The sequence below is a fragment of the Myotis daubentonii genome, chromosome 9, assembly GCF_963259705.1.
Source record: "Myotis daubentonii chromosome 9, mMyoDau2.1, whole genome shotgun sequence".
Taxonomy (NCBI): Eukaryota; Metazoa; Chordata; class Mammalia; order Chiroptera; family Vespertilionidae; genus Myotis; species Myotis daubentonii.
Window position 1 is genome coordinate 82,207,791 of NC_081848.1, and position 25,370 is coordinate 82,233,160.

The window sequence follows — 25,370 nt, forward strand, 5'->3', positions numbered from 1 at the left end:
CGGACAGCAGATTCGTCGAGGGCTGGGGCAGAAGAGGGTGGGGAGGTTGTGGTGGATAGATGCATAGCTCTTTTAATTGTCCACTCTAATGGGTGACCTGTATGGTATGAGAATTATATCTCAGTAAAACTGTTCAGAGTCTGGTCCGAGTCTTGTCAAGAGTCCTGATTTATCTCTCAAAGAACACACGACATCATCAATCCAGCAAATGGGACAAAGCTACTGCCAGGGCCTCCTCCCAGAACCATCCACGCTGCCTTGGGAAATTCAAGGAGAGCGTCTGGAGGGGAGCAGGGTGACCAGAGGAGTGAGTCAAAGTTCTTCCTCTCACAGCCCCTTCTGGCTGTACGCGAAGCAAGCCCACAAACCACAGAGGACAGGCATGACTTGCTGCCACCAAGGAACTGTCCAGGGTTCCTGAGCGTCCCCAACCAGATGCTTTTCAGACAGAAAAACAACAACTCAAAGTATCTGCTGCGATGTTTCCCTTCTTCATTGTGTCAATGGAGGCTTTCCTTTCTCTCTGTATAGCAGTACCTGCTGGCTGGTTTGGGGTGAGCTGCTCGGCTCAGATCCCAGAAGCACATGGGTTGAACCTTTTTTAAAAATATATTTTTATTGCTTTCAGAGAGGAAGCGAGAGGGAGAGGGAGATAGAAACATCAATGATGAGAGAGAATCATGGATCGGCCTTCTCCTGGGGATCAAGCCTGCAACCCGGGCACGTGCCCTTGACTGGAATCAACCCAGGACCCTTCAGTCCGCAGGCCAACGCTCTACCCACTGAACCACACCAGCGAGGGCGGGTTGAACCTTTGAGGAGAAAGGATTTCATGTGTACAGTAGGCCGGAAAGGAGAGGCTCCTGGGCCTTTCAGGGCACCTTCTGTCTTCTGCAAGTCGAACTCCCCCAAGCCTTGCTGTGTCCCCCAGCCCACAGCGCTCTCTTGCCCTCTGGTGTCCAGACATCATGCAGCTCACATAAGCCTGGCTGGTCCTCAAACAGCATTTGCTAGGCCAGTAGATTTTCAAATACTTGTTCTTTCCCTCCAAAAGGGACCCTAAGTTTACACCCCTTGGGGAGAAGGACATGTCAAGGCTCCACGGTACTTGCCCTGTCTGCGAAGGGCACACCAGGTCCCATGCAACAGGGTCCTGAGGGCCTGGCCTCCACGGCCCACTGCTCCTCAGCCCCATTTCCTGCAGGCGCCGCAAGACCGCTACCAGGGCCCTTCCTCCGTCCCAGCTCCCACGAGCAGAAGGTGGGTGGGCAAGTTCCTTGGCAACCTCTACTTCACCTCCTGAGCTCTCATCACGCCCCTCTTTTCTGAGGGTAGGATCTGGCAGTCCCCACCTCCTCAAAATTTGGAATAGGGATTTAGCATCTACCTGAGAATTCGGGCCCTCTGCCCCTCGGGAGCCAAATATCAAGGACCCGTACCGCCCGTCTGTGCTCTGCCCACACCTCTTGGTGTTTCTGCCCCAGGGGCTGCTCTGCATGGCATAGCAGGACAGCACTTCCTGTCACGATGAGCTGCATGCTGGATGGACTTCAAGGAACAACAGTTACAAGAGGGGCTTAAGAGTATAGGGCCAGAGACAAACTGCCAGGGCTCAAATCCCAAACCTGCCACTTACTAACACCGGCTGACTTTATCATCATCAACACCATCCTTAAGAGGGAGAAGAGATTATCACAAAGGGAGAAGGAAAGCATCCAAAGATGAGTGGTGTGGGGTGACCCCACACCTGTGTCAGGAGACAGTCCGGTTGATGTCGCAGAGCTCTGTCCAACATCTCTCGCTTCCGCCCACCACCCACTGCATCAGCTTCCGTGTCGTACAGTGGATACACTATTCCCTACTTCACACTGGGCAGCTAAGAGAACACACACACAATGCTTTATCCAACAATCAGGAAAGAGCAACTATTACTGCCATTATTTTTAGTTCCCAAATACCACTGTTCTTAGAACCAGAGTCTTCTTGTCAACAAGACTTTGGCATCTAAGTCGAGTCCTCCTGAGCTGGCTGCAGCCCAGATGGAGGCTGGAAAGAGACGCTATGGTCCTCCCCGCTGGAAAGAGGTCACGGCTGAGTGCTGGCCACCGCCCACCCTGACTCCTGTTGCCCGCTGACACCAGCACCCCTACGCTTCGCAGGAGAGACTGGACAGGGCAGCTGGGAAGGGCTGGCTCCACGCTGGGTATCCAGGACAGTAAAAGAGTGGAGATTCTGCTTGTCTAGGGCCCAGAGGAGCAGAGAGCACTGGTGTGTGCTCGTTGATCCCCTGCCCCCAAAGTCACCCGCTCCCCTTTCAGGACTGAACCACCCAACTCTCAGGACTCAGTGTGTAGTTCTCCTAACCCAGTGGTCGGCAAACTGCGGCTTGTGAGCCACATGCGGCTCTTTGGCCCCTTGAGTGTGGCTCTTCCACAAAATACCACGTGCGGGCACGCACGTACAGTGCGACTGAAACTTCGTGGCCATGCGCAGAAGTCGGTTTTCGGAAAGGAGACAGACGAAACAAGTATACAAGACGGGTGTGGATGGGAGAGTTGAAAGGGGTTGACCTCGGCGAACGTACCTCAATCAGATGGAGGACGTTTTTAGCAAAGGCCGGCTTAGGAGCACCCTAATTAAGTTAATAACAATGTACCTACCTATATAGTTTAAGTTTTAAAAATTTGGCTCTCAAAAGAAATTTCAGCCGAAACCGGTTTGGCTCAGTGGATAGAGCGTCGGCTTGCGGACTGAGGGGTCCCAGGTTCGATTCCGGTCAAGGGCATGTACCTGGGTTGCGGGCACATCCCCAGTAGCAGATGTGCAGGAGGCAGCTGATCGGTGTTTCTCTCTCATCGATGTTTCTAACTCTCTATCTCTCTCCCTTCCTCTCTGTAAAAAATCAATAAAATATATTTAAAAAAAAAAAAAAGAAATTTCAATCGTTGTACTGTTGTACTGTTGATATTTGGCTCTACTGACTAATGAGTTTGCCGACCACTGCCCTGACCTCTTGGCCTCTTCTAAGTTGTAATATGTCCCCCAGAGCAGGGAAGTGGAACCGGGTGAGGAGAGCCCACCGGGGAAGTACAGAAATGAGAAATCTCCAGTGGAAAACTGTTTCTTGGACCCAGGCCCTCAGTGAGGAGGCTTCCAGGAGGCCAGAGAAGAGGTAAGAGAGTCCCTTCCCTGCTTCTGTCTCGGCCCATCCGCCTGGACCCACATCTCACCAACGGGTGGAGGGCTGAGGACTGGCGGCCCCTGCGGGCCAACCAAATAGGGTCTGGCTACAGCCACGCCCTCCCCTCTCCCTCTAGCCTCTTGCCCACAGGAAGACGAGGGGCACCAGACATTCCTAAAGCTTTGGCTGACGCACAGCCCAGGCAGCTCCCGTGGTCTGAGGAAGCTGGTTGAAAGCAGACCCCATGGCGCTCAGACAGCCTTCAGACAGAACAAGGGAGTCACCCTTCGAGCCGTCCTTGGAACCAAATGGCAGACACGCCGGTTACCAAGCAGGCCTGGCGCAGAAGCAGGGCCTCAACAGCTGCAGCGTCCTCCACAGAGAGGAGAAGAGAACACAGGACGTGGGGACAAAAGGAAAGGAGCCTTCCATTCTGTGGGCCTTCCACCTGGGATCCCAGCCTGGCCTAGGCGGCACCAGGCTGGCCCGGAAGACAGCCTCCACCCCAGAGGCCGGGCGCTGACTCAGGTAGGCAGGGCCCCTTCCCTGAGGCTGGAGGCTCCTACCACCAGTTCTTCCCGAGGAAAGCTCCGCTCTGGGCTCTGCATTCAAGTGTCCCGAGGCTTCCCGGGAAGGGACCAAGCTGGGAGGGTGACAAGCAGGCACTCCCTGGCCAGGACAGAGCAAGCCGGGCACTGTGGAGTGGAGGGAGAAAGTGTCCCTTGGCACTAGCCCTGGGCGACCAGCCGGATGCAGTCTCCCTCACTGTCGTGCCCATGAGCCCGCCCTGGGCCTCTGCCCCACCACCCCTTCCTCTCACTCTGGCCGAGTCTGCGGACTCGATCGTAGGGGAGGCTCTTCTGTTGGTGGCTGCTCTTCCTTTCCTGGCCAATGCCTCTTCACCTTCCCATGAATCTCACTACAGTGCTAGCAGTTCTTCAAAGAGCCCGTGTTTGGGTGGGAGGAAAAGAAGAGGAAAGGGCAACCCCAGAGCAACAACAAAAAAAAGAGGAAAACATACCCGGCTGGAGAAAGGGACAAGGACTACCAGCAACTTCCATCCAGCAGAGCCACAGCAGAACCTGTCAGGCAGCGAGGGCAAAGTACAGAGGCCGGGAAGAGCCAGGCCCAGGGCGGGGGCGCTCCGCCAGCCACCCTTACTCAGCCGAAGCAGGCGACACCTTCCACCACCTCCTCAGTGAAAAGCAGCAAAGCAGCCAGGCCCAGCGGCTCCTGCCTGGGAACCTGGACTATGTCGCAACCGAAACTACCACTAGCAGAGAGCCCGGGCTTGGCAAGGAGAGCAGCGGGGACGAGCCGGCGGCTTCTTGCGGGCCAGGCCCTCGTAGCCAGGAAATACAGACAGCTCAGGACACGACACCAGGAGCAAGGTGGGAGGAAAGGGGCAGGAGGGGACCAGGAAGGAGGGAGACTAAGCGAGAAAGAGGCGGGTTTAGATCAACTTCCTTCTCCCTTCCCCTCCCCCTCGCCGGAAGTGGCTGCCCCACCCTCCCCAAGGTGCTTTGCTGGGTAACAGCTGGGAGAGGGTGAGGAGGAGACTCCCTCTAGCCAGGGCTGTCATAAAGTCCTTATCTCACCTGCGGCAGGTGGGACCTGGGAAAGGGAGGCAGGGTAGAGAGGAGTATGTGAATCAGACATGCTGACCCAGAGGGGGCAAGACCAGCAAACCACCCACCAAGAACAAGGCTGGGGGACAGGTGGCAGAATCCAGCTATCCAGCAGTGGCAGATGGACCCTTAGTCCACAAAAAGCAGTGTTTAGCCTTAGAAAAATGCATGTGACTTACATGCAAAATATCTTGGACAAATTTCAGGGGGTCCAGGGATCCAGTGAAGCCCTTTAGAGTCTTCGGGTTCTAAATTTTACCCAAAGGCTGAAGAGTGAAATGTCCCTCTAAGTCCCTTCCAACCCTGTTTCTGGGAATCTATCCCTAAGTTCCCACCAACCTCCAGCCCCCCCATCTCCTGGCCCCTTGCGCGCGCGCGCACACACACACACACACACACACACACACACACACACACAAGGCTGCTCTCTACAAGCTCCTAGAGCAGTGATGGCGAACCTTTTGAGCTCGGCGTGTCAGCGTTTTGAAAAACCCTAACTTAACTCTGGTGCCGTGTCACATATCGAAATTTTTAAATATTTGCAACCATAGTAAAACAAAGACTTATATTTTTGATATTTATTTTATATATTTAAATGCCATTTAACAAAGAAAAATCAACCAAAAAAATGAGTTTGCGTGTCACCTCTGACACACGTGTCATAGGTTCGCCATCACTGTCCTAGGGCCTGGGGGCAGCCCTTCCTCACACCTTCCTCCTGCAAAGCCCCCGTTGACCTTGTCTGTGCTCTGTGTTCTGATCCTGGCCTTTCTTCTGGCTCGCCATCTACTTCCCGTTCATTCCACTACCCTAGGCTAGGATCCTTCCCATGAAGCAACACCCTAAAGACCCCATGCTGGCCGGCCATAATCCCCTCAGTGCCCTCCCACACCTGAGCACAGACACCTGAAGATCACGCTACTTCAGCGTTTGTCTTACACATGAGATCAGGCATTTCTGATAGCAACGTCTGCCAGCAAGCACTGCTTGTGTTCACACCAGAGGCCGACGGGGTAGGCAGGGCCCGCACTTTACAGATGAGACACTGAAGCACAGGAGTGAAGAGACTTGCCCAGGCAGAGCTGGGACTGAGCCCAGGGCTTTTGTGCCCACTTGAGTGCTCTGCTGTCCCCTCTACCAGCCATCAACCCTTCTTGATGCCTAATCTGCTTTTACTTCCCCCAAAAAGGTAAGTCCCTGGCTCTTCCTCCAGACCAGAGAGGTGAAGAGGTGAAGATGCAGGGAAGGTGCTGGGACCACAGGAAGGCCAACGCCTGGTAAGGTCAGCAGTGGAGGGCTGTTTTAAAGGCCTCCCAGGTGGCCCCCTAAGTGGACCACTCCTTTCCAAAGTGGGCCCTGCCCTGACCGTGGGCTCAGGCTGGCCTGGGCCACCTGCCCCTTTACTCAGAAGCGACTGGAAGGTGGTTTCCTCAGTCCTATTTGCCGGGCAGGAAGGGGCTTCTATACTGAGGAAGTACCAAGCACTGACCTCAGAGCGGCTGGGACAGACGGGGTAGGAGTAAGCTGCAAAGTCACATGGCCCTGGCAAGTCACTAGCTCTCTAACCCTTCCTCCTTCACTGCATCCAAGCGCTTTCTTTGCATCCTTTGATCCTGAATAACTGTCACTCTCAACTGCCAGGAGGTAATAAACCAGTGGAGCATTCTGGGTAGGAGATCTTGTAAAGCTGTGGTAAGCGCTGACCAGTGGGGAAGCTGGATGCAACTCCCACACCCCTGAAGCTAACTGTGATGGCTGCACCTGGGGGACCCCCCTTCCTTAATACCCCATTGCAGAGAGGAGGTGAAGCTGTGGCAAACAGTCAAAGGGCTACTCCTTTCTCCAGCCAGGGTAGTGCCTCCCTGACAAAGGACACAAGCAGAGCCTGAAACTGAAGCAAAGGCAGCATCTTTAACGCCCTGGGCTGCAAGCCTCATCCCCAGCCAGGGTGACCAGCACTGCAGCTTGGGCCACGAGGGGAGCAGCCTGCGGGCCTCAAAGCAGCCACAGCCGAAGCCAGGGCCTGCCTGGGAAGTCCAGCAGGCAAGAGCTGACCTGGCATGAGATCAGACTGAGCCACCTCCAGCTCACCCCCCTTAGTCCACTGAAGCCACAATACAATGAGCACCCCTCAACGTCCTGTCATCAGAGTCGCTTGAAACACTGGTGGAGTCCACCGAGGGAGTGCTATCTCATTCCCCAACTACTGCTGTCGCTTCAGCAAACCTTTGCTGAGTGCCTACCTCTGGAGCCAGGGCCATTGCAAAGCTCAGAGACCTGGTTCCCGCCTTCTAGAACTTAGGGAGGGGACTGCACATTAGACTCACTGCAGCCTCTCTGCCTGCTGCATTATGGGAGGAGAGGCTCTGGAGGGAGACAGACTTGAGTGGGAGGGAGTCCTGCCTTTGGTCCTTACCAGCGGACGAGCAAGATGATTTGCCTTCTCTTAGTCTGTGTCCTCACTTGGGACACGAGGCCACTAGCTGTCCACACTCACAGGATCGGTGCGGCTAGGACATGGTGCTGACTGGGCCATGGTGCCTGGTACACGGTAAGGTCTCGACAATGTTTCCCAATTTCTTTACTTTCAGGTAGGACCGTTCTTCTCATCTCAAGGGGTTCTCTGAGCCCTAAGAAGAGCTTTAATCTCCAAGATCTTGACTACAAGTACCAGAGTAGCAAAGCTGGTATTCCTTCTAGAATCAAGTCATAATTCTACCATGGCTGGGCTGTCACGTAAAGACCCTTTCCTAACATGAAACCACTCCTGCCAAGACGAGTGGGTGAGCGAGAAGGCACCCATCTCTGCCCCCGAATAGCCCAGAGGAGGACGGAGGGGTGCCTGTTCTTCCCTTCCTCGTCAGTTCCTTAACTCCTTCCAGACAAGGCCCAAGAAACAGCCACAGACCCGTACCACATGGTGCCAAGGGCTGGGGGAAGCTCACATTGCCAGCCTCACACCCCATTCAGCTCCTCCCGTACCAGTGGGTTACTGTAACCATGGAGACCAACAAGTTCCTCCATATCACAGGAGAGCCAGCCTGCCAGCAGCCCGGGCTCTGGGGGAGGCAGAAGGCAGCCTGCAGCAGAAAGGTTTGGCTCATTCCACAGAGGATTGTGGGGAGCTCATGGAGACTAACCAGTGCAGCTGAGGTGCCTGGGCCTCCCTCGAACTTCCTTTTCTTTGCAAGTAATTCATGTTTTTAGCACACTGCCTGCCTGCATCTGGTGTGGGAGTGGAGGGCGTCCTCTGGAGTTAGCCCTGTGGTGGGACCCCAGCGACCGCCCTGGGGCAGGTAGGAAAGGGATCTGAGCTATGGTAGGAAGAGCTGCCACTGATACTCACTAGAGCAAAGCACCAGCTACCACATAATGCCTTCTTTTAAGTGGTCCAGATAAGTCAGCCCTCTTAATCCCTTTTGTTTAAAGAATTATCAAGATACCTTCTCAGTTGCGAGTGATCTCTCCCGCTCTGGACTCTCACACCATCCTATCTGTACCCGTTTGTTGCTTCTGACTTTGTGTTTCCATGAGCTCTGAGTGATCAAGACAATGTCTTGCTCACTTCTGTATGCGCTGAGTGCCTAACAGTGCCTGCACCTAGCTGGCCCATGTTAAAATACAGTGGAACCTCGTTTCTCAAACTTAATTATTTCCAGAAGGCTATTCAAAAACCCAATCATTTTTTCCCATTAGAAATAATGTAAATTGAATTAATTCGTCCCAGACCCCCAAATGACTCCCTGTTTTAACCTTTTGTATATATAGTACATGTCTAATCTATAAATAAACACTTTAAAAACAAAAAGGACATGAAATATAAAAGAAAATTTAATCAAAAGGAAATGTACAATAAAAATGAAAATTTAATAATTATAATAAGCAGCTACAAAAGCAAAAAAAAAAAAACAACCACACACACAAAAATATTCACAGCACAATATCCCGAGATGTCAACCGTGGTGAACCGGCTCATACTCGGGCATCCTCTTCTCTGTCGCCTGAGACTTGTGACTGGTCATATAGCTTTCATGAAAGGGTTGTCAGGTTGAGAAGCGAATTGTTCGAGATGGGAGACATTTGAGAACCAAGGTTTGACTATACTTACCAAATCAAAGTGGTTCAACTTTTTGGCCTTAAAGTCACCCTACCCCTCTGTCCCCCAGGAGAAAAGACAAGGGCAGAGAAAAGAAGATCAAAACCTCTTGCCACAAAACCCCTTCCCCCTCTTTCAGGATATCTGTTGCCCTGTGAAGTGGCTTGGTTACTGTCTGCCCTTCCCACTATACTATTCTACAAAGGCAGGGACCCTGGTCTGTCTAATTCATGGCCCGCAACAACACCTAAGCACATGGCGGCAGTATTCAACAAGGTACTGCACAAACAAATGTGTAAAAACGAGTGAGAAAACATGTTAGGACGTCACCAGTGTACTCTGCAGACAGCTTCCAAGGGGCAGCGAGTGCGCGATCCCCTCTCCCGTGGACAGATGACAACTATGGAGCGTCTGTTCCACCAACAGCCTCCTCAGGCGGGCATAAGGCCGTGCGCTTCCTCCTAACACACAGCTCAAGGCAATCTGGAGACAGATTCAGATACAGATACAGGCACAGCCCAGAACCAGCAGCACCCCCCTCCTCCAGTCTCTGCCCCCCTCAATCAAGCCCAAACCCTCCTTTCATCACAGAGGGGGAACCCTCTCCTCCAAACTTCCTGCTGCCCAACCACCACCAGGCTCTCTCACTTCAGGCAGTTCTCTCTGCTTCTAACTCAATCCTTCCACGGCTTTGCTGTCAGGACCACTGTGTCCTGCTGTGACAAGGCAGTGCTGCTGGAGCCATTCTAAGAGGTACTGATTTGGGAAAGCAACAGGGACTTGGAGGAAACATTTATTTACTGTTTGCCACACTGAGAGCTCTGCTTTAAAATTTCTTCCTTGAATCAACGTACTGATTGTAAGGCCCGAGATGGCCAAAAAATGTCACCTATACACACCTGCCTCCGAGTCCTGCTACATAAATCAGCAACCACACCCTGCCCCCGGCCCCTCCCCCTCCCCAAACTGCCTCCTAGTACAGAAAAGCAAAGGAACTAAAAACAGCAGCTGGGGAGCTCAGTTGACTCACCCAGCATAATCATCTCCTCCAGAATCTCCCATCTTCTCCTAGGGTTTTTGCCAACACAAAGTAAAAGAGAAGCACGAGATCTTAAAACACACACAAAAAACAAAAAACAAAAAACAAAAAACAAAAAACTCTCAGCCCTGATGCAACGGCCTTGCTACCCGGTTGCCGATTTCACCCTTTGTCTCTGCCCTTTCCAATGTGTTTCCTAAACCATTCATGCTGAGTGGGAGCAGACCCAGCCCCGCGCTGGGACAAGGGCCTTCGGGGTCCCACCCAGTCCGGCACCTCCTACACTGCGAGGTGCTGAATAAAGCAAGTGCCCCTTCCCACTGCAGCTCCGTCTGGAAGTGGGACAAATATTGCTGTCCTCCTCCTCCAGTTTCAAAGAGGGAGGTCAAGGAGGAGGGAAAGTCAGAAAAAACACTGGGACAAAGTTTGCTGCCCCAGAAGTCACCATGGCCAGAGGTCAGAGCTGAAGCAGAAGAAAAGACACCACCTGAGGCCATCGCCGCACTCTCGCCTTGGACTGTCCCCACCTAGCTGGGCTACCATGCGGCTGCGCCCCTTAGTGACCAACAGAAACTCAACGGGCTGGTCTTTCCGCACATCCGACCGGGCTGCTCCTGCTCAGGCAGAGGTGCTCGCTGCCCCCCACCGCAGAACATGACAAACCAAGCAGGCGAGGGCACCGGTGCCCAGTGCTACCTGCAACGGGTCAACTCGGTCAGAATGGAGAGTTCACTCTCACCTGGCCAGCAGAACAGCCACGGGAAGTGAGTACAGCTCTCTGGCAAGCTTTGTGGGGAGGAAGTGGTGTGTGTGTTTCTTTTGGTCATTGTCATTTGCATACAGCAGGACCATTTTTGTGATAGATGGTGCTGTGACTACAAAGTAATGAGGACACTTCCATAAGCACATGCAAATCTCTTGCAGCGCACCAAAGAAATCCCCAGCTTGCCAAGAGTTCTGCTCTGAGAAGGAACTATTGACCCATAGAAACGTGTTAGAAACAGAGGCTGTGCCCTCAGGCCAGCCCGTGAGGGCCCACCATTGTAGCTGAATAGTTGATTAACCATATTTAAGATCTTAACCACAGTCCACAGCAGGGCAATGAGTTCTGTGTTCCCCATGGAACCTAGGAACTTTTTCTGTTCTGCAAGCAGCATGGGCAGCAGAAATGGGGCTCCCTAAACTACAAATCCTGGGTGACGGCTTGAAACAAGAGGACTTGAGGTAAAAGAGGGTTACTTTGAAGTATTTGGGGTGGCTGAGCAGGGCAAAAGGCCTAAGGCAGCGGTTTCCAACATGGGACACACGCCCCACAGGGGGGAAATTTGATTTTTAAGGGGGGCAATTCGAAAATGAGTTATTCACAGTAAACTTTTTGCATTTCTTATGGTTCTAGAGGCCTCATACATACTACATAAGTATGTATTGTGACATATTTATGCATTTCAGTTCTCTATTATGTTTTGAAACTATTTTCTATTTTTTTCATATTATTATTATTTTTTAAAACAATTTCTTGGTGATTTCTTCCTCATACTTCAGCTGTCCTTTTGTCCTTTTATTTTTGTCTTTCATGGATGCCATGTTCTTTGGAAGCTTGTTTAGACCAAGTTCATGGCCTTTTAGGCTTCCTCCACATGAATAGTTCACTTTTTGAATGAGAATTATACGTCACAGGGGGCATCAGGTAGAGATGCTTAGGTGCGGCATGGCCAAAATAAGGTTGGGAACCACTGGGCTAAGGAGATATGATCAGGTGGAGATGAGGAATGAGGCTGGAGAAAAGGAACCGTGAGTGGATACTGCCTTGCAGGGGAGAAGGGCTAACCAAGGAGCCGGGAAGAACTTCCAGCAGAGAGAGAATGAAAGAGAGCCTGGGGCAGTCCCCTGACGCATCAAAGAGCAAATGCTCTTTAGAACAGTCTCCCTGCTTGGCAACTGAAGCCGGGACATGCCTCATATCCACCTCACCAGGCCCGTCACTGCTACTGCGATCTTGACCCTGGGCCAAGGGCAGACTGCCGGACCCTATTGCTCAGGGGCCACAGGGCCAGGTGCCTTGGCTAGCTGGCCAGATCAGTGGTCAGAAGAGAAGACTGGAAAACACAGCTTCTCAGTCAGACTGAGTACATGTCGGCTTCTGGCTTTAGGCCTAGGTTGCCCCCAAAGCCATACACTGTTGTTCATTTTTGGTGACAATGACAGTCCTACTTCAGGGTGCCCTAGTTGTCTAGGCACTTGGCCTAGGAGTAGAGTACGGTAAAAGAGATGACAGCCATTTTCCATTCTTTTTTTTTTTAAAATATATTTTATTGATTTTTTACAGAGAGGAAGGGAGAGAGATAGAGAGAGTTAGAAACATCGATGAGAGAGAAACGTCGATCAGCCGCCTCCTGCACATCTCCTATTGGGGATGTGCCCACAACCCAGGTACATGCCCTTGACCGGAATCGAACCTGGGACCTTTCAGTCCGCAGGCCGACGCTCTATCCACTGAGCCAAACCGGTTTCGGCCATTTTCCATTCTTAAAAAGCACCTTTTAGCCTGGCCGGCGTGGCTCAGTGGTTGAAGGTTGACCTGTGAACTAGGAAGTCACGGATCAATTCCTGTTCTGAGCACATGCCCAGGTTGTGGGCTCGATCCCCAGTGTGGGGCGTGCAGGAGGCAGCCGATCAATGATTCTCATCATTGATGTTTCTGTTTCTCTCTTTCCCTCTCCATTCCTCTCTGAAATCAATAAACATATATTTAAAAATAAATAAAAAGCACATTTTACCGTTAATTCATCTTTTCGGAGAGTCCTAGGAAGAAAGTGTCTTGGAGAAGGGAGTGTCTGGAAAAGGCCGGCTGAGCCCTGGCCAAGGCATCAGGGAGGCGTGGGCTGGAGGGTCTAAGGATTCCGACCTCTGTGATCTGAAGCTGGGAGTGGGGCTCTGTACACATCAGCTCATGAACTAGGACCACAAATGAACAGATGGTGGGGGTGGGAAGAGGGCCACTTTGGGGCATTGTTAGATGCACTATCACACCGACTGCAGACAAGAGCAGGCTGGTTGTTTTGAAGGAGGCAGGCAGCCAAGTCTGTAGCTCTTCACCTCCAAAGAGGGCAGGGAAGAAAGGGTGGCTACAAAAGGAACACAGATCTTCCCCAACAAATCCTGAAGGGTAGCTCTACTTGCCAACAGGCATGGTGGCCTAAAGAAAGACCTGAAGACGGAGAGAAAAACACCACCCAGACATCTCCGGTTGGAAGACTCTAACTGGGCAGCAGGAAGCCACTGCTACCCATTCTGTTGTTCTGTCTAGTCCGTACAACCACCAACAAAGACCCCAAGACATAAAGGGGTCTCTATCAAGAGAAAACAGATTTTTAAAAGTCAGAAATTGCTGTATATCCAACACCATCCAAAACACTCAGAACAATGCCTGACATATATTAAATGCTCATGACATACTGGCTATTATTGTAATAATTCCAGATGCTTCCCTAACTTACTCTGTAGGGTGCCAGAAAAAGATATGGGGAGGGAGGTGGATTATAAAAAAAGGCTTTGGGCTTTCCCTTATTTACCCAATGATCACCACAAATGCTCTATACATGTAAAAAGAGATGGACCTTTTGTATATATTTTTTTTTTATTGATTTTTTTTACAGAGAGGAAGGGAGAGAGACAGAGAGTTAGAAACATTGATCAGCTGCCTCCTGCACATCTCCCACTGGGGATGTGCCCGCAACCCAGGCACATGCCCTTGACCGGAATCGAACCTGGGACCCCTCAATCCGCAGGCCGATGCTCTATCCACTGAGCCAAACCGGTTTCGGCAAGAGATGGACCTTTTGAACTGGCCTAGAGCTCCAGGGTCAAAGGCCAAGTTCAATTCGCACAGCTCGTACTTGAGCCTGGGTTTCTTGCAGAACCAGAAAAAGTCTCCAGCAGCTAACATGTTTTATCCCCTCCATAAAAGTCCACTCTACTCTCCCCCGATAAAAAACACTTGAAACATACACATCCCACCCTAGGAAAATCCAGAGTATACAACACAGCTCTTGAGACATGCAAGAGTTTCTAGATAGAGGGACCTAGAAATACAAGAGTTTCTAGATAGAGGGACCTAGAAACTGCAAATCAGTGTCACAGTGGGAAATGTGACTCGCATTTAAGAAACACACACACACAGTGGGGCTAGAGTCCCCGATTGTTATGTGCTGAGGAGCACTGCCTCTTCAGCTGTGAGAGGGGGGAAACGTGTGTGTGTGTGTGCGTGTGTGTGTGTGTGTGTGTGTGGTGAGAACTGAGCTCCACTTCCATTTCCCGAGTGTCTCTGGGTGGAGACCCTTCCATGGCAGCCAGGCTTCCACCGCCAGCTGTCCTCCAGGCAACACAACAAGAACACCGTTTGGGAAGGTGGGATTTTTGGTGTTGGGTTTTGTATCCCATGAACTGGCATACACGCATGTGTCTCGGGGGCAGTTTCCTGAAACAGCTGCATGTCCCGGCCACGGCCCCTCCAGACAGGATGTGAGAGACAGGAGAAAGAGAAATGAGATGCCAGGAGTCGAAATGCAGGGACAGGGAATGAAACGGTCTTCTCCGCATTCCTGTCAATGGCAGCTGACATTTCCTGCCTGGTCCTCATTGAGGACCACACTCCCTAGCACTCCCCTTCCTTGGCAGACCCCGGCTTCCTCCTGGCATCTCCCCTTCACCCTGACAGCTCTACCCCATCAAGTGCCTGTGTATCTACAGCTGATGCTGGTTACCCCATGAAGAGATAACCAAGGTCATGTGAGCTGGCCTGACACGTTCTGCTGTACTTGTTTATAGGCAAGAGGATTAAAACAACCTGTCAGGGGAGGGAAGGGGGCAAACCCTGTACACAGGGCAAGCACTGGGAACACAGCACAGAGGCCTTCCGCCAAGAAATCTTTTGCTCAAATATAAAGCAGAAAGCTCTCACCAAACACCAAACCAGCTAACTATGCCAAATACCACTTATGATCCAGTGACCTTGAGGCACTGTTCAACTTTTTCCATGTTCTTTGTAAGAAAGGTTTGGGTTTGTTAGTGGCTGGGAGAGAATACAGGGATGAGCAACACAAACCAAAAAAATGAGTGCCCGAGCAAAGCTTTCCTGGCCCACCGCGGGATGTGATGAGAGCTGAAGAAGGGAGCGTTCAGGGCGTATTCGGATAAAAAAAGCACTTGGCTCCCAGATGCCCAGTCAGAAGTCCAGCCACCAAAACGGAACTTCCTGTGGCCACTTCTTGCCCCCTCCAAGTCAGACCTGGGAGACAAACTGGGTCCAGCTCTAGGGCAGAGGTGCTCAGGCAGCAGCGAGCCGAGACCAGGTCAGGGTGTCCTCTCTAACCAGAGGGTCAATCTGACAATGACAGCACTAGCGAGAGACCCAGCAACAGGGGAAGGTGGTCAGCACCCGAGCCGGTGGCTCCGGGCAGCTAGGCTCTCCCCAGCAGGCCGCGATGCTGGGCCTGGCTCTGCAAAACCGCCCGTCACAGCCCCTGAACTCCGAATGCCCCCTCGCAGCAAGCTTGGGCTGCTCTGCTCTGGTCTGTGCTGTAGGCGCTCAAGCCTCAGCAGCAAGAGGCTGTTTCCATGTGGGTGTTCCCGGGGCTGGCCGAAGAGGTCAGCAGAAGAGGGTGAGGGTGTCCCTTCTCTAGCCAGCCAGCGGGGGAACATGATCCACCCACTGGCCACCTGTGCTCCCCTCTCCAGCATCCCCTTTCTAACAACAGAGCAGCTACCACTTCCCTCACCTTCCTAAGAAAACTGAAGGTAGTCAGTCCAGCTTAGAAACTAAAGCGACTGGCTCAGAAAAAAGGGGACATTGTGCTGTAGGAGATTCCAAGAATAAACGCCCCGACCACCCACCAAGCGCCTCTGAAGGGCAGGCGTATTTAGAAGTGCTTTCCGTCCAAGTCTTAACGAACAAGGTGGCTTAGGCACACACATACCTGGCTGGGTCACCACCTCCCCTACAGAGCCCTGGTCTCCCTACACCAGAGTAAGTCCACACCTGCCATGGAATTGCAGGCCGAGGCGCAACGTACTCCCTGTTCACATACTCACGAGCCCATTAATCTTCCTCCAGATCGCTGCTGCCATGCAGAGCAGTGAGGCGGGCTGAGTCCCTGAGTCCGGCTCCAGAGCCAGTCACTCCAGTTTACCGGCAGTGTTGCAGGGGTGAGGAGGGGGAGGGAGAGGAGGAGGAGGGAGATTATGATTCTCTATTTTCAAACCCCGCCCCTAGAACCAGGGAGGACAGCAGCTGGGCTCCCCTCTCAGGAGAGCTCCAATCTCTGGGCACCACAGAGCCAACCAGCTGCACGCGAACTCTGGGGAATGTGCACATCACACGTGGGAAAGCAGGGGAGCCAACCGGTGGCAGGGGGCTGGTCTCCCGCCAAGAGCTTCCCATGGCCCTCCCATCAGAGCTGGACATAACAGGAGGTGGGCAGCTCAATGGTCTCTGGGGAGAGGCAGGAGGGGAGACAGTAAAAGCCGGGCAGCATGGGAACAAGGTTCACTCGCTGGCAGGAGAGGGGACAGCCAGCTGCCTACAGGACAACATCTGCATGCAGTCAGAAGTGAAACGCCGCCCGTTACACCGAGGCACGCTTTGCCGCTGGGCCCTGAACCCTGCAGTTTGGAGCTGGGCCCTTTCTACAAACCTCCAGTTAAGGGCTGCCTCTCAAGCACAGGAGGGAAGGGGGACTCTCACTGGCTGTGTTATGCAGTCAAGTCAGTGACCAAGGGCAGAGCAGAAGCCACAGATGATGGCGCCTCCCACGGGGAGGGGAGCACCTCCTCTGTCAGCGCAGGGCCGGAGGCTGCCACAGAGAGGTGCTGTTGAGCGAGAGAAATGTCTGTCAGGAGAGGCAGGCGGGGTGCCCCCAGGTGCTTCCTCTTTCTCACCAGGTGCTACCATGGGCCTCCACGGGCTGCCTCTGAAAAGCCTGCAGAACCCCGTGGCAGCACTGGGTGTGAGTCGTCACCACCACCCCCAATGAAAAGAAGGAAACGGGTGCAGACCCCTGGGCCTAAAGGAGTCCCACAGGGCCCTCAGCCAGCCCTGCTCCAAAGCTAAAGCCAGTCCTCCTGCCAGGACAGACACCTAAACAGCCTACTCTCCACTCAACCCAGCCGGTCCCTTCTCTACACCACATGGTTTGGTTTGGGGGTGGGGGAGACACCAACAGTCATCTCAGCAGGGCACCCAGCACGGGGACAGGAAGTGATGGCTTTATATTCACAGCACCACTTCAATGTGTGTGTGTGTGCATGTGTGTGCGCGCACACGCGCGCACACACACACACGATTTACATATCCGTGTGTGTATATGTACATATGTGTATGTACATCTCTGTGTGTGTGTATATACACAGACATGTAAAACTAATTTTCAGGCCCACATGACTCCTGTTCCCGGCCTGCAGCTCCAGCCTCACCCTGGCCCCTTCCCAGATCTCACTCTGGGCCCCCACCACTGGTCTTCAAATGCACAAAGTTCTCAGAGCTCCAGGCCTTTGCTATACAGCCTCTTACCCCATCCCCACCCCAAACACTTTCCCTCCCGAATCTGCTCACACTCTTCTTCCTGGTTGGCCTCAGCTCAGATACCACTTCCTGCAGGAAGCCTTCCCTGCTCCATCCCTGACTTCACAGGGCCCCTCAGTGTGTCTCCAGGTACCTGCAGGTCAGCCCTTCCCACACTAGGTAGGACTTCACTGCTTGCTGAGTGGCCTGTCTCCACAGCTCTTGGTGACTGTCTTGTTCACCATTACACACAACTGAGAGCAGCCTAAGGGAAACTTCTAGTAAGTCATCTCTGTGTCCTCAGTGCCAGATACCGAACAGGCTTTGAAGAAAGGCTTTCCTAATTCATGAGGAAAGTCAGGATCAGGGTCTTCCTGCTTTTTCAGAGGGACTCCTCACCTAATAGCACAACTCCTTTCCGTGTGACCCTCCAACTGCTAGGGTGCAGCGTGCACTGCGTAAACCCGTTCCCGGGGGCTCCTGGCATGGGCAGGCTTTCGGAACTCCTCTCCCTGGGTCAGCGGGGCCTGCGTGCCCAGCCCCGCTTCTGCCATGAGGTCTGCAGGTGGCCCCACAGAGCCTGTCTAAGCAACAGGAATGCCTTTGAAGTGGAAGCAATCGGGGGACAGTGCCAAGGTCCCCAAGGGAGTGCAACTCTAGACCCAGCTCCGCCTAAACACGTTACATAACCTTGAGCGAGCCACTCGCCCTCTTGGGACCTGTGTCTCCGCTTGCAAAATGAGGGGCTGGAGATGAGCTCTGAGGGTCTGTCCCATGTGGGCGTGAGGGCTCTCGGTGCCTCTGTACTCACAAGCCTTCCAGGCCTGTGTGTCCCTGAGACCGGAGCAGGAAGCGGGCACAGTCTGCACGTCCTGAAGACCACATCCTGACCTTGGTTTATAACAGTTCAACCTGCCAAGAAGTCTGGCCCCATAGTGTCACCTCATCTAACAGGCCTTGGACACCAGGCTCACCCTGGGAACTTTCTCCCGCCTAGGGCTGGAAATTAACCTACAGACTGCTCCAGACTGGGCAGCAGGACAGTCCTGAACCTAGTGTGCCCTAGGGACAGACCCTTTCCCTCCCAGACTTCATTTACCCACAATTCACAGCTCCTCCCCCTTCCCCCGCTCTCTGCTCTCTGCATACCATGAATGTGGCCACCGGCCAGGGAAAGGCGCTATGACACAGTCTATTTCCAGGAGCCCCAAGGCTCTGCGGTCTGAGCCGCTCTGAGGAGGCGCAGCGAGGGTCTGGGCACACCTCGCACCTGCCCCACCGGAGCGTGGCTCCCGCGGCTCGGCTCCTCCAAGGGCTCCTGGGTGGGAGCGGGCCTGCCCACCGCGGGGAGGCGATCCAGGAGGAGAAACTGACTTGGCAAAGCCCGGCAGCAGCAGTTTCAGTCTCCCTGCCCAGGGGGGCGGGCGGGTCCAAGCAGACCAGTCCAACAGGTCCTCTTCCACCGCCAGCCCAGGCCTCCTGCGCCAGCTCAGAAACAGGAGCGTCAAAAGTCAGGTGGGGCTTTCACACCCTGAGTCACAAAGACAGGGAACCAGGAAGAAGAAAATGGTTCTCTTTCTCGCTCTTGCCCTGTTCACAAACGTGGTCCCTGATCTCCTCACAACTGTGGGTCAATTCAGAAAAGCAAATGATCTCCCCTGAGACGCTCAAGACAAACCTGGGTCCTCGCAGCAGCAGGCGCTGGGGCTGTGCTGTTTCCTGTCCGATCTCCGGAGCTTTCCTCCCGCTATGAACAGCTCCAGCCTCGGATACACCACATGATCTCTCCAATCCCGACACAATTCCACCCCTCAGTGTACTTCTAATTCACCCATCGTAAAAGGGGGCAGTTTGAGGCCAATTTAACCAGAAGCCAGAGGTGCTGTGGGTCAAGGCAAGAAGAGAACTCGGCAAAACCAGGTGGGCTTGGCTTCCTGGCTCTGGTTCCTACTTCTAAAGGCCAGACAGGGTTTTCTCAGCCCTGCAATCTCCTCTGAGTTCTTAACCCAGTGATGGCGTAAACGTCCCCCCTCATCCTGAAAAAGTCACTACTGTACCTATTAAGACACTGTGACTTACATGACCAAAAACTGAATAGATACAAATCAATACGGACACACTTCCCCAAGTGTGGTTACAAGTGGAGAACAATGCCCGTGTTACAATTTAGCTTATGTCACAAATAATTGGAAGATGACCACACACAAAGCACTCTGAAGACTCAAGGGAAGGAAGGGACGAAGAGACGGATAAAATACAGTCCAGCCTTCAAAAGAGTTGATTCGCTAGTAGGAGATATGAGCACAAATCACACAGTCCGACATGGGACCAAATCCAGGAACTAAAGTTACCGTCTGCCTATTCCGCCCAACTTGCTAAAAGGCTGTGGCTTGTTACTTCTCAGAGGAGCCATGCTTCGGCCGAGAGGTCCAAAGACCCCAGTCTCACTTCTCGCTGGGACCTGAGTGCGGCCAGGCGGACTAAACCCTGGGGCTTCAGGAATGGGGCGGCTCGCCCGCTGAGTCGACCTGGGGAGAGCTGTGCCGTGCTGACATGGGAGAGCTAACCCAAGGAGACTTACTGAAGAAGCAAGCACTCAGCTCTCCTTATCTCACCCCAATCTGGAAACTAGGGACGAGCCCAATATGCAAGCCAAGATGACACGGGAAGAGCATAAACACAGTCAAAAAGTTGCTCAGGACTTAGGTTATGGAAATAAAGTCAGAAAAAGCCCCTAGCAACAGAACATGAGAGGTGAAGAGCTGGAAGGAATTTTTGTTGTTGTTAATCCTCACGCAAGGATATTTTTTCCATTGACTTTTAGAGAGTTGGGGGTTGGGGGAGAAAAACATTGATATGGGAGAGATACATCAATTGGTTGCCTCCCACATGTGCCCCGACCAGGGCCGGGGATCAAACCTACAACCCAGGTACGTGCCCTTGACTGGGAATTGAACCCGAGGCCCTTCGGTATGAGGTTTGCCACTATAACCATTGAGCCACACCACCCCGGGCTGGAAGGAATTCTTGAAGCTTTGCATCCAGGACCACCGTATCTCAACGCTGGCTGTGACTAGGGAGGCACATTGATGTAGTTTTCCTTTTATTTCCCAATTGTATGCTGTCAACCTGGTCCCCTTCCTTAATTCCCTTCCAATCAGTGCTGTAGCTCATGCACACGGAAGCCTGTAAGCCAGGTTTTAAACTGTGCCCTTACCCATCAGGCTACCAGCAGTGTCAGAACTCTTCTGGAAGGTAGTAGGGAGGAACAGCTGGCAGCAGGGAGGAACAACTACTAGTACGAATTCCTGAAAGTGCTGGGGAAGACATAAAATTCCCCAGACAGAAGATTCTATGCCATCTTAAAAGAAAAAAAGTCAGTTAATTCAGAGCCCAGTGATTGAGGCTCAAGTGTCCTCCATTAAGAGAAAAAAAAAAAAAATTCTGAAGCTAGACCTATATTAAAAATGGGAAAAGCTGGTGAGAGATTTGGTCCAAATATCACCTCAAAAAGAAACCGCTTCCTGAAAAAAAATGTTTTAAGTGGATATGGGGGACTGGGGATTGATTTGTTTAAAATCTTTCTTGTACAGTCAACAGCAGAGTAGCTTCACAAGACTCTGTGGAACGGGTTTACCGTGAAGAATTCCATAATGTAAGGATGCTGAATGTGCGACTGGAGCTCAGCACCTAGACATCTATTATTGAGAAAAATTCTCACGCCCCAATCACAATGAAGGTGTAGCATCAGTGTCTGACATTTTGTCACTGAGGATTGGTCTTAACACTGTGGCTTTGGCAGCTTGCCCTATCGGCTGTTTCACAAGCAGTTTCTGTAGTTTTAAGAAAGGCAGGGTGTTTGCTTTTAAACACTATCTGAAAAATATATTTCCAAATAGAGTGCAACCATTTCACGACAGAAAGGAGGGAATGGAAACGAACCACATAAAAGAATCGGGTGCTGCCGGACAGAAAGGGAGCTGCCAGGGGTGCCAGGGAGGAGAATAACGCCGTGTTATTCATCACCTGCACCAAAATGGCACCAAAAGCTAACCGAGTGCTTCTCACTACCAAGTTAGAAAATAAAGACACAGAACCCTGGCCGGTGGGCTCAGTGGTTGGAGCCCTGGACTGGGCACTGAAGGGTCAAGGGCTTGATTCTGTCAAGGGCACGTATCTGGGTTGCAGGTTCAATCCCCAGCCCCAGTCAGTGCGCATATGGGAGATAAATGTGTCTCTCTCACATCAATGTTTCTCTCCCTCTTTTCCTCTTGCTCCCACCCCACCCCTCTCTAAAAAAAAAAATTTTTTTTTAAATCAATGGAAAAAATGTCCTCGGTGAGGATTAACAAAAAAATAAAGTAAAATAAAAGAAGGATATAGAAATGGCATTAAAGCAGGGGTCCTCAAACTTTTTAAACAGGGGGCCAGTTCACTGTCCCTCAGACCATTGGAGGGCCGGACTATAGTTTAAAAAAAAACTATGAACAAATTATTATGCACACTGCACATATCTTATTTTGAAGTAAAAAAACAAAACGGGAACAAATACAATATTTGTATTTGCATGTGGACCGCGGGCCATAGTTTGAGGACCCCTGCATTAAAGACATGAGACTAATAAATGAAAATCCTTATAGAGATCTTCATCTCTCCAAAATAAATTTACCTGGCTCAAATCTGTTTGTTTAAAAACAAAACAACCCCAACAGTTCCACACCAATGCAAAGGACTGTCACATCTAATCAATTAGCAGCCACACCTCTCTGCCAGCGTGAGTGGTAATTAAGGTAGAGTTTTCTCCCTGGGATACCAGGACAGAAGGGCAGAGCCCCTGTGGACCTAACCGATGATGACAGCCTTTTCATTAGCAGGGAAACGCGGCGTGCACTCTCCAAGGAGGCAGCCGCCCGCGGCCCTGAAGCACACCTGTGCACGGCAGCTACCTCTGCTGAGACAGGACGGGGAGTGGGGAGAGGAAGACTCGCCCGTGAGGAAGCTGTGCGTGTCAAAGTAATTGATGTGGACCTTGGTTTTTCCACTGTAAGAAAAAGATGGGTTCTAAGTAATTTAGAAATGGCACCTCACCGTGATCCTGGAGAAATGAATCAGGTTGGAACACAAATACAATCAGACCGTCCAACTCCCTCTCTTTCTCTGCTAGGGCAGCAGACGGGCGTAAGTGGATAAATGATGCTTACACCAAGGGCAGCAGCTCAACCCTTTATCCTTGTAGCTGAAAACGGGCTCGAAATTTTAGGACTTTGTGAATAAAAATGAAAACTTCTAACAGGATAAAAGAAAAGGCACTACTGCCAGGGTGAGACAAGCAAGTAAATCAAACCATAAACTCCAGTTAACGGAAACTGCACAGAGGCGCACCCAGCAGCCACTCTCCTCAGAAACAGCACGGGTGCTCGGAGGACCGCCCGGGAGCTGCGGGACTGGCTTCAGGAGAGAAGGGAGCCCAAGAAAGACGGAACAAATGCAAACGGGAGCGGTGGCAGGTGACACACGCGACGGGAGAAGACACAGCAAATGGCCAGAGTTCCCGGGATGGAGCTGGCAGGTCCCAGATGCACACGGAGGCCTGGCACGGCCAGCTCGGTGCTCAGTGCCCGCGGCAGTCAGGGGCAGAAGCAAGTAGCTCTGGGCCACTCCCTGTGTAAGGGGCACATGGAGGGTTGTAAAGAGAGAACGTTAGTTTCATTAAGGATAAAACGTCTCCAATTAAGAAACACAGACAAAAGCTTTCTCCTTTTTTTCTGTTTTTGTGGGGAAAGGGGAAGGGCTTACAAAAAAGAGCCCTGGAATCCCAGCAATCACGGTGCTACAGCGCAGGACAGTCAAAGCCAGGAATCCAAACTGTCCTCTTCAGCGGGGACTGACTTGTTCGTTACCAATTTTAGGTCTCAGGACTCATTTTTCTCAAGGGGTTCTTAAAATTCCAGATTAAAAGAAATAAGGAGGAGAAGAGCCAGGATTAAAGAAGTTTTTTAGTTTCCCACAGCTCTTGTATGGTACAGTCAAGACCAGGGAGGTAAGCCAGAGAGCAGCACCACGGCGTCTCCACCACCTGTGCCACTTTGGCAACAGGCCACCAAGGGCAGAAAGAAACGGTCGGAGCCCATGCCCGACTCTAAAGCCAACGAGGGAGACGTTTTATCCAGCACTGACCGGAAGCTAATGAGAAAGGATCAACCCACGTCCTACTGTCTGGGCACAACGGAAGCCAGAGCGGAAGGGTTCGCCACAGTCAATAGTTTCGTTTGATACCAACGTACATGGCAGACCACTTGGGTCTATTACCTTAAACAAGTTACTCAACATTTCTGGGGCCTGTTTTCTCATCTGTAAAGTGGGGAAAATAATAAGACCTACTATCTCACAAAGATCAAATGAGTCAATGAATGTAAAACAGCTAAGCAAGTACCTGGGACAAAGTAAGTGCTCAGTAAACGTTGGCTATTATGTTTATAGCTAAAGACATAGCTATAAACACTCAAGGCATACCATGCCCCGTGAGAGAGAATGGGTGGGGGCACCGTCTACCCAACCACTTAGCGAATGTAGGGCCAACAGGAGACACCGTGACCGAGTCCCTGCCTTAGCTAACAGGGTGGACAAATCCTTTTTGAAAGCAAGAGTCTATCTTCTGTACAGACCAACGGCCAAAGAGAGGAAAAAGCACATCAAGTTCAATTCTGGAATTGAAATGAAAGCCACATGTGAATCCAAGAAGAAATATGCTTTGTGTAAAAAGCACAGGACTGCAGGACTTGCTGAGTGACAGGAAATACTAGTAGAGCTATAATCCTGCCAAGTCTGTATGTAGACTCAAACTGATATAAGTGAAGCACTTGATGAAACAGGTTTTTTTAATGACTCTGATGAGAAGTGATTCTGAACAAATGAGATCAGTCTAAAAAGATTTGCTTAAAGCTGGTCCAAGCGACTATCAGAGCGAGGCCCAAAGGTCTGCTAGTAACCGTACTAAGGGAAGCTTTGATAAGTTAGAGGTACTACGGAAATCAGAGGATGAGTTTAAGCAAAAGGACATGGCCGAGAATGATAATATAGCCAACGTAACTTTACCTGTCTCTTAGGGAATCATCACACAAAGATGAAGTCCGCACGCTGGCACACACACCAAATCTGCTCAAACAGGGCTCACAAAGGGTTAAGTACAGAAGAAATAGCAACAAAGTGTGCTGGCCCTACAGCCTGGGGGGGGGGGGGCATACTGCTGGGTGCTCTGGCCTTGGTGACTGGCGGAGCCTATCGGCCTTCAGCTATTGTAGGCACAAGGTTCTTCAAGGTTAGAGGCTAAGCAAGCTTTGCAGTTTTCAAATTTGGAATTGACCAATAGCCAATTTATAAGTTTTAAAAAAACCTACTGTCATAATGAAATCCAAGTAAGCCAAATGATCTTTTTAATGGAATAAAAAAAAGGCCAATACTCTGTATTAGGAGGAAAGAAGCCAACTTTGGTCAAAGTCCCTGAGAACCAGCTTCCTCAGCTAGAAGGACTGCAGACCAAAGCAGCAGAGTGCCTTCCAGGAGCCCAGCCAGGACTGGGAATTGCAAAACAAAGGCTCACTATGAGGTCATTGCAAGTAACCAGCCAATCAAGGCCAGGGAGATCAACCCCACGCTTGTCTACAGAAGAGGTTCTTACACTTGTCTGGAAACCTTTACACTCTTAATTATAAGGACCTCAAATAGCTTGTTTATGTGGGTTATAGCTACTGTATTATAATTAAAACAGAGAAAATATTAAACTATTAATTAATTTAAAATAATAATACTAAACCCATTACAACTACATCTTAATTATTTTTCAATATATCAACTTAATACATATCATC

At 51.4% G+C, this 25,370-nt stretch overlaps 1 protein-coding gene and 1 long non-coding RNA gene across 13 annotated transcripts in view; both read right to left on the bottom strand.

Annotated features, from left to right (window-relative positions):
• MARK2 (microtubule affinity regulating kinase 2) overlaps nt 1-25,370 on the bottom strand; it is a 57,493-nt gene that overhangs the window by 16,010 nt on the left and 16,113 nt on the right. Inside the window, exon 1 of one of the 12 annotated variants that reach the window (XM_059710306.1) lies at nt 4,203-4,538. The exons of the other annotated variants lie outside the window; for them this stretch is intronic. The gene's annotated coding sequence lies outside the window, so the exon portion shown is untranslated. Of the gene's footprint in view, nt 1-4,202; nt 4,539-25,370 lie in introns of those variants that run through there. 12 annotated transcript variants of the gene reach the window in all.
• Nucleotides 12,474-17,499, bottom strand: LOC132241492 (uncharacterized). Its single transcript, XR_009454514.1, has 3 exons — nt 14,059-17,499; nt 13,781-14,026; nt 12,474-13,561 (listed from the first exon to the last, which is right to left on the bottom strand). It is a non-coding gene; the product is annotated as an uncharacterized LOC132241492 (long non-coding RNA).